Source organism: Notolepis coatsorum, assembly GCF_963971535.1.
Source record: "Notolepis coatsorum genome assembly, chromosome: 18".
NCBI lineage: Eukaryota > Metazoa > Chordata > Actinopteri > Aulopiformes > Paralepididae > Notolepis > Notolepis coatsorum.
The window spans coordinates 28803316-28817420 of NC_140182.1; the positions used below are offsets into that span (position 1 = coordinate 28803316).

Genomic DNA, 14105 nt, shown 5'->3' on the forward strand with positions numbered 1-14105 from the left:
GATGTAATGCAAAAGAAATAATCCAATTATCTGATCGCCATTCCAAATACTGCTTGTGGAGGTCCGTACCACATTACCGACCGTTACACACTGACGGGCGGGCGGGGTTAGTGTTCCAATGCATCGTTGTTGAGGCCTACCTCGCCTGAGTATTTAAACCCTGTCCCAGATCGTCCCAGAAAAGAAACTACACCATTCCCAATGGGTTGCAATACCAGCTGGAAGGCGTAGGCGGCGGTATTTGCCCTTTTGCGACCTCTGGCTGCGCGGTGTGAGGCGGTGTGGGGCCTAGGTCAAATACCGCCCGCGCTCCTGCGGAAAGACCAAAGTCCCTCTGCGGAGAGGGGAGCCCTGAGGAGGGAAAAACCTTCTCTCCTCCTCAAGGGGAGACTGATCCAACCAAAGATGTCTGTAAACAAGCGTTGACAGCATCCTAGCCCTCCCTGTGGTTATAGCTTGCGGCTAGGTCAAAAGCTAATAACCTCAAAACCTTGCGCGATGTTTCGACGTCGGCTGGCGCTAAGGCCCCACCACCCGACACCATTTTTGACAGAAAAAACAGCAATTCGAACAATGTTGCTAGTCGCTGCTAATTCTATACCGCGGCGGTATCTAGGCTTTAACAGCCCACCAGCCACCTGCCGGGCCGACTCGCCTCATGGCATCGGCCGGGCGGGACACCGTTCCACCATGTCAGAGGCAAAGGACTGATGCCACCTGCTTCACAAGCACGAAGCACCAGTGGTGGCTGCAGACAAAAGACTACTACCAGTGAAGCACTGCCTCACTAGTAGACATGCAGCAACCTCCACTGTGGTGTGCACCCATGAAGGGGTAAATTAATAAATGAACGAAAACTCCACTAACACACTGCAGAATGAGCTAGCCCATACACACAATTGTTCATGGGATGCAGACCAGAGAAAACACCAGTCCCGCACACAATTCATAGATTCACAAAAAGCACACCAGCCCTGAGCCTCAGCCCATCCACCCATGAAAATGGTAAACAAGCCCCCATTAAACCCCCAACATTAGACACCGATTGACCGTCAGCATGAATGGTTAAGAGGAGGGAAGACCTTTTAGTGAAGACAGCCCTCGGCGGGGAACAAAGAACGGAGACCCAGCATTGTAGCATTAGCATTAGCCGTGCGCACTAGGATAGTTGGGAAAACACCCAAAACAGAGTCATGACGACCATGTTTTCCCAAATATCCTGCCCCTCGTGCCAATACATCACACGGCTGTCTCACGGGACAACCAGCAGTATTACTCATGCTAGTATCAATGCCTGACAACACAGGCCTACCTGTGCACGACGTAGCTCGACTGCTAACCATCGCACGATGTCCCTCGATCCGCTGTCACGAGATGAGGAACCCCAGGACAGGCCTGATGCGCTGTTAGGATGTGCCGAGAAGATTCCAGGGGCTGGTGAACCTCCGGCGAAAACCCAACATTGTGTAATTTCTCCCTGCGTTTCATAACAACTAGTTCACGGAGTGCACTGCAACGTCCGTGTTGGAAACAAAAAAGAGGAAGGTAGAGTGTGACCATGTCCGGCGTCATATAGCAGGACGCGGGCGTGGCCTGGTCACGTGCATGGAGTGCAATTGTTTTTTCGTGAGCACAGTAGGTGCTAGGAGATAAGAGATATCTCATAATGGCAAAGAGCGAGACGCGATGGCCAGTATGATAATATAACTCACCTGCTGCATTTTTGGTGCGCCCCCAAAAGTGGCCATTTCAGTTTTAGTTTTTGAGGACTGAATACTTTTTTTGCAAACCAAAACAACATACTTTATACTTATAGCACATGCATGACCCTCATCTCCTTTGAAAAATGACATTCTGATGTTTCGGATTCCAGAAAGAAAATTTACTTTTAGTGCTAACGTAATAGAGTAACTTGAGTTGTAGAAAAACTTGTTACTCAAGTTTTTCTGTAGTAGTTAGTAGTCCAGAGGTAGTATTTCCCCAGAATGGCTGGAGGCTTACAAATCCATACGGACCCATAGCCTGAAGCCTTATGTAGTACATGTCCAAATTTCACAAAGATCCGTTCAGAAATGAGCGATTATGAGTGATTTCTGTAAACTGTGTACAAAAGAAAAACTCTGTTTTCTCATAGACTTCAATTCATTCGGCTGTTTTTCTCTTCCTGTTGCTCGTTAGTTTTTCACTTAGATCCTAGATCATACATCCCCAGATGGGGTATCATTGGAAAGCCACACTCGTTGGCTACAATCATTTTCGAGATTGCCAAATGATTGACGGAACTAGAGCCCCAAGAGTCGGGAGTGGTATTTTGCACAATATCGCGTACTTTGCACAAGCCTCAAATACCGGCATGTAACTCGAGAACCGCTGAACGGATTTTGTCGGATTTTGACGCTATCGACAGGCAACAAATAAGCCTTCAATTCGATATATATATTGTATTACAAAATATGCACACCCGAGCCACTAGTGGTCACTAAAGTGCCGGTGGGCAAATCGTCCTAAAAAGGGCCCACATATGGGCCCCCGCAAGGTACCTTGGTGTGTCTACAATTAAGCAATCATGTGTTTGTGCACCTGATGGCTGTGTTTAGCCAATTGGTTCATATGTGTGGTAATTTGACATTCTGTGTCTAATGTCTAATGTAATGCAAGTGTGTTTAGTGTTTTGCAAATCACTGTGTGTATTGTTTTGCAAAAAGTGTGAGGCTGACATTGTGCTTATAGAGGTGCAAGTCTGGGTCCATGTTTTGCTCCTTGAGTGTAAGGGTTTGATAATTGTGTAATACTTTTGATTTTAGTGTTTATGCAATCGGAAAGAAATGAATAGACAATGTCAGTTTGCTAACGGCCAATAGTTAGTGCCGATATGGCATCAGGACACCTCAGGTAACCGCAGCAGCCTATTAGAGAGATGGGGGTGGTACCCTGACCTACCAGCACTGAGCAAGAGACGATAGGAGAAGCTGAACAGCGTAACATAGCCTACACACAGTTGCAAGGGGCAAAATGGCGGGACGTATGGGGTCTCTTTTCTCATAAAAGTTTGTAGGAAAAACAAGCTTCGTCTTCCAATTCTCAAAATCAACTTTATTACAAAAAGGTTCAATTTACAAGTTAAGTCACGATTCTTCCGTCTTCCATCAAATAACTAACACACACACTGTATATCAGTCGGTCTATATCTCTATATCACAGTTTATAAACAAGAGATAGAACCCAGACCCTAAGTCTCTGATTTGTCAACTCATTTAAAAGTGGGAGTAACTAAAATGGATCTTGTCCAATCAGAATTTAGTCCAACCTTCAACCTTATTAACCTTTGTGTGACCCTTTACCAGAAACATCTGTTTCTGACAGTTCCTCGTTTAGATTCCTGTCTGTCACTGAAATGACGGAGGAACTCTCTGATCTGACTGTAGAGCCCAAATGGCCCTTGCTATTTTACAACAGACTTCTCTTATCTGTATTTTATAACATGACAGAAGGTCCTTTTCCCACGCCTCTGGCTATTTCTGCTCTTTATGACCTTAGGCCTGTATCAACAGCAGTCTTCTGTCACATTCCATCTTACAGACCGGCATACCTCTTATAGTAACTGTATTTTGTAAGTAACTCTGAATTAGCATTATAAATTATAATCCTTTATAGAACCAGATTAAAATATACCTCACGTACAAAATAATGCGGATGCAAAGCACCGTCCACAAAAGTAGATTCTATGTCTACAGTTATACTCAACTTCAGGCTCAGTATATTGAGCCACACGGTGTCATTAACAGGTTTTACACTCCGTTTCACTACAAGCAACGGGCTAAACATGCACTCCAATAAATACCTGGTGGTTACACAATGGGTGTAAAGTACTTAAGTAATTGTACTTTGTTACAACACTTAAGTACTGTTTTTGGGGATCTGTACTTTACTCGAGTATTATTAGGTTTGTATACTTGTACTTTTACTGAATTACATTTCAGAGAAAAAAAACATACTTTTTACTCCTTACATTTAAAATGCAGACCTACACAGTACAAATCTCGCAGGTCCAACCATTTTAATTAGTATATTTGTTTCTCTGGCCGAACTAACGTTAACATTATTAATCCTGCGACCACACTTTATTTAAAAACAGCCAATCAAATCCCCATCAATGGAAAATTAACCCGCCCATACCCATGCTGATTGGTTCTTGTGCAAGACTAGAAAGCGGGGATCTTTGATTAAACACCTGCTATCAAAAGAATAGACAGTCAGAAAAAGGTTTTTACTTTTACTTCTTTTTTTTTTAAACTTTGACCATTCAGCTGGTTCTTTTCGCGTTTATCGCTTTTTCTGGTCAAGTATGACCGACAGAAACAGGTTGAATGGGGGTATAGATGGGGGGAAAGACACTCTGAGAAAATACGGCTAGTCCGGGAGTCGAACTCGCTACCCCAGATCCGTGACGCGCACGGTTGTCCCCGACGCCGAAATAGCGTTCGAGGTACGCAGTGAGCTACTGGAGCTCCCCTTTTTTTACTTTTACTTTTTAGTACTTAAGTACATTTAAAAGTAGAAACTTTTTTGCTTTTACTCAAGTGTGTTTTTAGCCAGATACTCTGACTTTTACTTGAGTACGATTTTGAGACGGTACCCATACTTTCACTTAAGTATAATTTCTGGGTACTTTTTACACCCCTGACATGGAGCTCTGCGTTTTAACTGATTAGAACGGGGTACAGGGTACTGCTGCTACAGTCATGGAGAGCCCCCCCCCCCTAGTAGACCATCACGGAAGCCGTGCAAGCAGACAATGGGGTAAATACACTGGAAACTAAAATATACTACCTGACTTACATACGTAAAACAACACAAAACATGGAAAGGGGACAGGAGATGTGGACGTTCACGGGGAAGACTAATGGTAACCTAATGGTATGGGGGTAGACGCCTCGGCCAGCGCATCTTATCCTAACGGATTTATGCTTCCGCGTTCGCGTTTTGCGCTCTGATTGGCCACTGACGTTTCTGGTCGCGCCAATCGTGTGACGCAAGTTCTTTTGCCGGTTAAGGCACTCTTTCGAAGTTGGTTAAGGTTAGAGTTTGTCTTAGAGCAGGGCGATAGAACGCCAGCCCTGATTCCAAACTCTAACCTTAACCAACTTCGAAAGAGTCGCCTAAGCTTAACCAGTGATAAACTAGGCGTTAGGTAGTTTGCTGCTGTTCGAGGCGGAAATGGGCACGGCACGCGATTGGGCGCACATGTCACATGACCAGAAACGTCAGTGGCCAATCAGATTGCACCAGAAACGCCAGTGGCCAATCAGATTTGCAAAACGCGAACGCGGAAGCATAAATCCGTTAGGATAAGAATAGACGCGCACGGCACAGCTAACGCAGCTCACACACACACAAGGCAGAAGCCAAAACAACAGTGGGGCATCACAAAAAGTGCTCCATCGAAACACGAGTCCTCTGAAGGTTCCGGCCACGTCTGGTCAGTCCCACAGAGTCAATCCAGCTGCTGAAGGAGAAACCCGATCAGTGGCTTGCCGTTCAGATATCAATAGATATTCAGATATTCAATATCCAACCATATATATGGGAAAACAAAGAGGCACTTAACTGGGGAGTGATGAAGTGAGTAGACCTCTGTGCCTGAAGAGGTTTTATGATAGAAGGTGTAGCTGGTTAGTAGATACTGGAGTCGATGTTGTAGATGTAGAATGTGTAGCATGCTGTCGATGAGACGTCTGCAATGGGAAACATCTCAGTGTCGTGGGCTTCCACTCCCTGGAGTTGTCTAGTTTTTCATTGTTTCTCGCCTGTTTTATCCTCCAGGCTCACGCTGGTGGTGTTGTCGTCCACCTATAGGAGCACTCAGAGAGGCAACAGGAGGAGGGGAGAGGAACAGGTGCACAGCACAACATCCTATAGACCTGTTCGCCGACGACGTCATGACAAATATGCGTGCGCAGACCCGAGGCAGAAAGGAACATAATGCTGGTCAGAACAACGGGGCAGACTACAATATATTTGCATTTGTTAGCCATGCTAGCAATCTAAACAATCAATCCATGCCAAAGCTAGATAATGTAAAAGGTGAAAAACTCACACTTACAGCCATGCTGATTTGGCAAAATGACATCCAGCCGTTTTCGTTTGAAACTACTTTAAGTCAGGGGAGTGCCATGGTTTCTCCATAGAGCCCTGTTGTACTTCTTTTAGCGCAGCAGCTCGCGCAAGCCCGGGGTAACTTAGTCATGTGACTAAGTTGGTATTGCCGATTGGCTCGAACACGGTATGTTTGTAAACAGCGAACAGGTCTATAGCACACAGTCAATAAGCCCACTACCCCTCCCCCATTGATTCAAGTTCATTGCCAAGGCTGCTTCCCACTTAGCAATCAAGGCAAATGTCAATGTTCTCCTTTGGCACAAAATGGCTGTCTCACAGTCTTGGAAAAAAATAACATTCAGAGAAATACACAATGTTCCTCTCAACCTGTGGCCGAAAATGAGCAATTTAAATGCCTGGTGCACATTCTCAGAGATGAGCACCTGAAGGTTGGAATACGAACATATTTTCCCACTTATCCTTACTCCCGCGCTGGAGGGCGTACTGCATAGTTCTGTCTGTCATTCTGTCTGCACCAGCCATAACCTTTACAGTTCTGATCCGATTTGAAACGTTGTACATAGGCTGACAGTAGGCGAAGGATCTGAATTCTAGAATATTTTTCAAATCGGTCAACAAATATTTTAGGTAGGAAGGAATTGTGGAATGTTGAAGCTGCTTTTCTCCTGAATTTAGCATGTTCTCTAAATCTTAACCATGCTCTCAATATTCACCCAATCTCAGACTTTTGGCTCAAAACTATCACAGGCAAATATTTCCTTCATATCCAAAATATTAGAACGGATTTCAATCTGGCTTTAAAACCTTCCACTCCACTGAAATGGTCACAAACGACCTACTGCTTTCTCTCGATTCTAACTTAACCTCTGTGCTCTTATTGCTTGACCTCAGTGCAGCCTTTGATACTGTTGACCTCTCCATTCTTTTGAGTCAGCTTGAGAATCATGTTGGCATTCAGGGTCACGCACTCGCTTGGTTTAAAGGTGCTCTATAACATTGAGCCACTAGATGTCCCACTAGAGCACCAGCATGGCTAGCAGCACATTAGGGAGGGGATACATGCATGCAACGCGTCTATGCTTTACCCAAACGGTTCATGCGTTTTGCGAATCTGATTGGCCACTGACGTCATGTGACATGTGCGCCCAATCGCGTGACGCGCCCATTTCCGCCACGACCAGCAGCAAACCCTAACCCTAACCCTAACCCTAACCGTTCTATCGCCATGCTCTTAATGGCGCTTTTCCACTGCATGGTACCTACTCTACTCTACTCTACTCTACTCGGTATTTTCGGTTTTCCATTACCAAAGTACCTGGTACCAGGCTGGTACCAGGTACTTTTTCGGTACTTTTTTAGTCCCTGCTCGAGTCTGGTTCCAAGCGCGAGCCAAGCGGGTAGAACTGGTACTATAAAAGTCACATGAAACACTGCAGACCACTGATTGGTCAGAAGAGAGACGCGTCACTAGAGTCTGAACTGGTCTGAACGAAAACAGAAAGCCGCCATCTTTAATGTCTCGCATAGGATTTCATTATGGTTGCAGCAGGCACAAGTTCAATAAACAAACGATACAGTCACTGTGTATTCTGCCTCATTTATTGATTAAACAAAACCGACATCAACACAATTTGCCACCGAGCGGAGAGTTTAGTCTCGCAAAAAGATCGCTGACTTGTTAAGGCTTAAGCTCCACAACGGTGGAAGGAATGTTCTAATGTTGTGCTAGCGTTTTAGCATGGCTATCGTACATAGCGGGATCAATATAACTCGCTATTGATTGTTTGTATGAGTAACGTTAATGCTAGTAGAATAGACACAACGTGAGGTAATCACCATCCATTTTAAACCGGTTATTACCTAATGCTAACGTTAGCAAATAGACGCGACTGGTAACGTTACAGCGTTGTTGTTAGCCTAATGCTAACGTTAACGTTAGCATATATAGACAGCCTAGCTGACGTTAACGCTTGTAGAATAGACACAATGAGGGGTAACGTTAGCGTTAGCAGAATAGACACAACGAGAGTCTCGTTAATGTTGTTATTGATTGATTGAAAACTGTGTTTTACTCTGGCTTGCCAAGCTCATAGCCCCCTTCGTGACTGTGATGCACTGAGTGAATCCACAGTCACTTGCTCCTTAATAGGAAACCAACCTAAATTTACCATGAAGGACTGGTTCTGGCCGAACCGTTCGTTATACAAGTATCACAGAGACATTTCAAAGGTACTCACAGTTGCACGAGGGTTTCGGACAGAGATACGGGATGGTTTGAAAGCTCGGCGTGGCTAATAAACATTTTAAATATTTTTTATAAACTGCTCAACACTGCATTATTTCCGGCGTTGGCTGCCTGGTGTGATCACAGCGCATGCGCATCATGCACCCAACGCCGGAAATAATGCCGTTTTGAGCAGTTTATAAAAAATATTTAAAATGTTTATTAGCAACGCCGAGCTTTCAAACCATCCCGTATCTCTGTCCGAAACCCTCGTGCAACTGTGAGTACATTTGAAATGTCTCTGTGATACTTGTATAACAAACAGTTCGGCCAGAACCAGTCCTTCAGCGTAAATCTAGGTTGGTTTCCTATTGAGGATCAAGTGACTGTGGATTCACTCGGTGAGCTCTCATGCTGATCACCAGCAGCCCCGCCTCCCCACACGGAGACAAACTGAGTACTTTATTTTAGTACCTGCAGTGGAAAAGCAACATGGTACCAGGTACCTAAAGCGAGTAGAGTAGAGTAGAGTAGAGTCGAGTAGGTACTATGCAGTGGAAAAGCGCCGACAGTGGTTCTCAAACTGTGGTACGCGTACCACTAGTGGTACTTGGTGGTACTGCTGGTGGTACTTGAAAACATTTCCAAAAAAGCTACAAAAAATAATAATAATAATAATTTCAGTCAGGCCACTGAACTTAGAAGCAGGCCAGGCCAGTGTTTCTGGTTGCGGCGGCGCGATAGTTAGATAATCTAAGTGGGGAACAACCAGGAGATCACTGTGACAGAGAGTAATGCAGTCTAAACAGTCATAAATCTTTAATTCAACTTCAGCCCTGATCATAACCATTTATTTTTAGATTTCTTGTAATGTCAGATAAAAAATGAAATACTCCCACTTGTTGGTGTTAAATCTGACATTACAAAAAATCCATCAAAATATGTGTTGCTGCTAATCATTGACACATGCCTAGCCTGTAATAACCCCCCCCAGAAAAATGTACTTTGCATTTGATATATTGAAAATATTTTACTTTTTGTGTGTTTTTTTTAACAATAATTTGTGATGCCATCACACAAACTGGCATTTAAAGGGTAAACATTCAAAAATGTATTGAATATGTGTTTTCTTTTATTTTTTACAATAATTTGTGATGCCCATCACAAACACTGGCATTTAAAGGGTAACAATTCAAAAATGCCTGCACCAGAATGCAGGAAATTAAGTTTTTGTAACAAAATAATTGTGTGTGTGTGTGTGTGTGTGTGTGTGTGTGTGTGTGTGTGTGTGTGTGTGTGTGTGTGTGTGTGTGTGTGTGTGTGTGTGTGTGTGTGTGTGTGTGTGTGTGTGTGTGTGAGAGAGAGAGAATGACGGACAATTGCTTGCGGTGTGAGAGAGAGAGAGAGAGAGAGAGAGAGAGAGAGAGAGAGAGAGGAGAGAGAGAGAGATAGAGAGAGAGAGAATTAAGTACATTTGCTGAAATACAGTTGTTCTTAATTTTCTCACTTGCTATGTGAGAATGTTAGTTATTATGTTCTCAATGCCCCTTGCATTGTATGAGTTGTGTGGAAGCGTTTGCTAGTTCTAGTGCTATCCCTTTGTACATTGTGGCTGTGTCTGACAAAAGTTAACAATAAATAATGGTATTAGGAATACATTTGCCTCCTGCGTGAACTGTGCATAGCTGAATAGACTGTATTTTAACGCCGGTCATATGGTGGTACTTGGAGAGCCAGCTACGTTCTCAGGTGGTACTTGGTGTAAAAAGTTTGAGAACCACTGCTCTAAGACAAACTCTAACCTTAACCAACTTCGAAAGAGTGCCTAAGCTTAACCGGGGAAAGAACTTGCTGTCACACGATTGGTGCGACCAGAAACATCAGTGGCCAATCAGAGCGCAAAACAGGAACGCGGAAGCATGCACCGTTTGGGTAAAGCAATGACGCGCATGCAACATGTAAATAACAACATTCATTTTGGACATTGTCACATATTTTAAACTTGGATACGTGAGAGTTGTAATAAGATATTTAAAGATAAAAGAGATGAAACACTTTTGAGGGTATTTATTATAAAAAGTGAATAAGCAAGGTACAAATTAAATCAAGTTGGTACAACCAGCCGGTCGTGTAGAAAAAAAGTGCAGTCTCGTCAGTGGAGTCCAGTCAGTGCAGTCCAGTCCGTCCGTCCAGTCAAGAGCAGTCAAGCAGTCTCGTCAGTGGAGTCCAGTCAGTCCAGCAGTGTCCAGAAGAAGTAAAAGCATTCCAGCTCCTTCCCTGTCAGGGTGTTTTATAGCGGCTCTATAGTCCAGTGTGTATGTGTCTTTGTCCTGAGTGCACGTTTTGTGTCTGTGTGTATTGGTCAGCCTGTATGTCAGCCGTGCATGAGTGTGTGTCGTGCACGTTTACGTGCGCGTATGTGTGTGTATGTCTTATCGATAACGATCTGTGATTGATGGAGAGTGTGGTATTCAGCCTGTATCTGGCCGGGGCCGTATAATCCTTCGGCCAGTCATATATTCAGCGACTTGTGGCATTTTGTGTCAATGAGTTGAATTATTATCTTGGCGAGGTCTTTACCAGAAAGTTTAATTGAATAGTACTCTTTGATCTGTGTGGCCTGAAACCTTGCAATGCTGGCTGCGTGCTTACGAAACCAAGCCGCATTTCTTGGAGACGCTCTCTGATTGGCACTGACTGACGCTCTCTGATTGACCACTGACGCGTTTGCCCAATCCGTGACGAGCTGTGTCTTTGCCCATTTCACAGCCTGCAAACTACCTGGCGTTCTATCGCCATCCTCTAAGACAAACTCTAACCTTAACCAACTTTGAAAGAGTGCCTAAGCTTAACCGTCGAAAGAACTTGCCGTCACGCTCTAAGACAAACTCTAACCTTAACCAACTTCGAAGAGTGCCTAAGCTTAATCAGTGTAGAAACAGGCGTCGGCCAATCAGAGAGCGTCTCCGAGAAATGCGGCTTGGTTTCGTAATCACGCATGCTGGGTCAATGTGTGTGTCTGTATTAGGCCGTATGGTGAAGGCTGTATCGTTTCATCCCGTTCCCACCTCGGCCAATTACACAATTTTCACTCTGGGTGAAAGTTTGATTGGTGTAGATTTAGGAACAAAAAGTTCTCCATTGACAAAATAGCCCTTTTAGTAAAGTCGGGACTAGATCTATATTTGGACACCACAGAGTTTTATCTGACGCAATTGGTGCAAGTTCGGTCACGTATCTTGCGCTCGACCAATAGCAGCTCTCCTTGTTGCCAAGTTACAGACAACAAGAGATTGTGTAAACAGCTGCGTGATGTTATCGTGTCATTCACGGAGTACATCTCGACGCAAATGGACAACAAACACATTCTAACGCTCGCAAAATAGGTTTCAAAACAATGTTATATGCATATACGCTACTTGATATAGGCAATCGATTGAATACAGCTGTGAAACGGGCGATAATGTTTGTGTTATTAACCATACTGTACATTTAAATCATATCGCCTTCTATCTACACCAACAACACAGCATTTCACACCGATGCATGACGTCCTGTCGGGGCAATTATTCAATAAACCTCCATGAACACACAATCCGTGATGCACGCAGCACATTTGTATCAAAAACACTTTACTTTGTGATTCCCAACCTGCAATATTAAAGATCCTGGTACAATTTTCTAAAGATTGACAGTTCAGTGGATAGTATAATGACAAAAATTTATTAATAATTAATTTGGAATAATGGAATAATGTCAAACAATTTACAAATCAATAAGTTACTCATTAACCTTTTTATTTTCCATTTAAAGACCAAATAGAATGCAGGTATACAAAAATAGATTCAAGAGGTTTATTCGTCACATACATACACAAGTTTCAAGTTTGTTTATTATTTATCACAATAAAATATAGTAAATAGTCAAATAGGTAGTTTACGATGAAATGCTTGGTTCTGTATGAGCCCCTGAGAGTGTGCTTCATACAGTAAAAAAAAGTAAGTAAGTAAAAAGTAAAGTAAAGAGGAATATTCGGTAGCACTTTATAATAACACCCGGTTATAATACATTTATAAGGTATTTGTAGATAATGAACTAATCATGAACAAACCATTTATCAACAGGCCTTTAAATAAAATTGGAAAATGACATGAGTGTGTGTTGGGAGTTGGGACTGAGAATTTATTTGGTTGTATTTTGATAATGTGAGGGAAATGTTATCTATGTCAATCTAGGTTAAATCTCTGCAGACTTTGTGGAGACTGTGGCTTCACCCCCCCCCCCCCCCCACACACACACACACACACAAGGACAAAAGAGAGGCATGCACCCCTCCCCCAGTATATGTGTGTGTGTGGGGGGGGGAGGTGGTTAACAGAAGCTAACATACTTTAAACATCACTATGAGATAACTAGTAGTAAAGCTACATACAGTATCTGAAGAAAACTAGAATGCTAGTTATGTCAACTATAAAAACACAGCTCAACTGTATCTCAGCACAGCATCAAATAGTGTATTTTTCAGATTAGTGTCTAGGCTTTTTTTCATACCTGCAGACAATGTTTCAGCCATAGATAGATGGTCCCTCTTGCGTTTGCCCTTCACAGTCACATATTTGTCCCTTTTCTTGCAAATGATGCACAAGACTGGAAGTACAGGTCCGACAAAAGCTGGTAAGCCTGTCCTGGATCAAAGTTTCTTCAGAGGACTTTCACTTGTAGAGCCATGTGCTGTATGCAGCTGTATCCAAGCGTTTTTTGTCGATAAAACGCCTATAGCAAGTAGCGTGAAAACCAGCATCCCCGGGAACATTGGCAAACTCGATCTCTAAACAATGTTTGTATGCATCTGCAATGATACGATTCTCTCCTGGCAATTTAAGCCACCACTCGACGGAGTTTCTATCCCACGGTGTCTGTGTAAAATCTTGTACACTTTCTTTCTGAACGGACGTCAGATGCACATAACATTGTTTTGAAACCTTTTTGCGAACTTTAGAAGGTGTTTTTTCTCCATTTTCGTCGTCTTCTGTACTCATCGATGAGTACATGTCTTTCAGTTGCTTCCATTACTATTGTTTACACAAATCCTTTGTTGTCTGTAACTTGGCAACAAGGAGAGCTGCTATTGGTCGAGTGCAAGATACGTGACGAACTCGCACAAATTGCGTCAGATAAAACTCCGTGGTGACCAAATATCCGTTCGCGAGGAAAGATCTAGTCCCGACTTTACTAAAATGATTGCGCAAAATGGGCTATTTTGTCAATGGAGAACTTTTTGTTTCTAAATCTACACCAATCGAACTTTCACCCAGAGTGAAAATTGTGTAATTCGCAGAGGTGGGAACGAGAATCGTTTTCTAGCCACTTCTTAGCCTTCACCATACGGCCTATATGGGGCATGGGGGAGAGGAAGAGAGAGATCCTTTGTGTCGAGGAATGTCTCTGTGGTATTATGTGCTGTCATAATTCAGTATTATTAAAGTCAACCCGCCAATTTATTTTTAATGATAAATTCATAAATCAATCATTTATTTGGGGGAAGCAATCATTTTATTCTGCACCTTTCTAAAAGCTCTGTGGATATATATTTATATATTTTTACATTATTAAAAAAAGAATCTACATAAAGATTGTATCTATAGCACAATAGGTATATAAAAAATTATAAAAATTGGTATGATGCCAAACCAATCAGAATTATATTTGAAGATAGATTCTCAGTATGACTGCAGAATTAGTAAGGGAATCAGGCAATCAG

At 43.0% G+C, this 14105-nt stretch overlaps 1 protein-coding gene across 1 annotated transcript in view; it reads right to left on the reverse strand.

The window, feature by feature from the left end:
* Window positions 1–14105, reverse strand: part of slc41a2a (solute carrier family 41 member 2a) — a gene marked incomplete at both ends in the record, with an annotated part of 166514 nt that overhangs the window by 106338 nt on the left and 46071 nt on the right. The gene's annotated exons all lie outside the window — the stretch shown is intronic.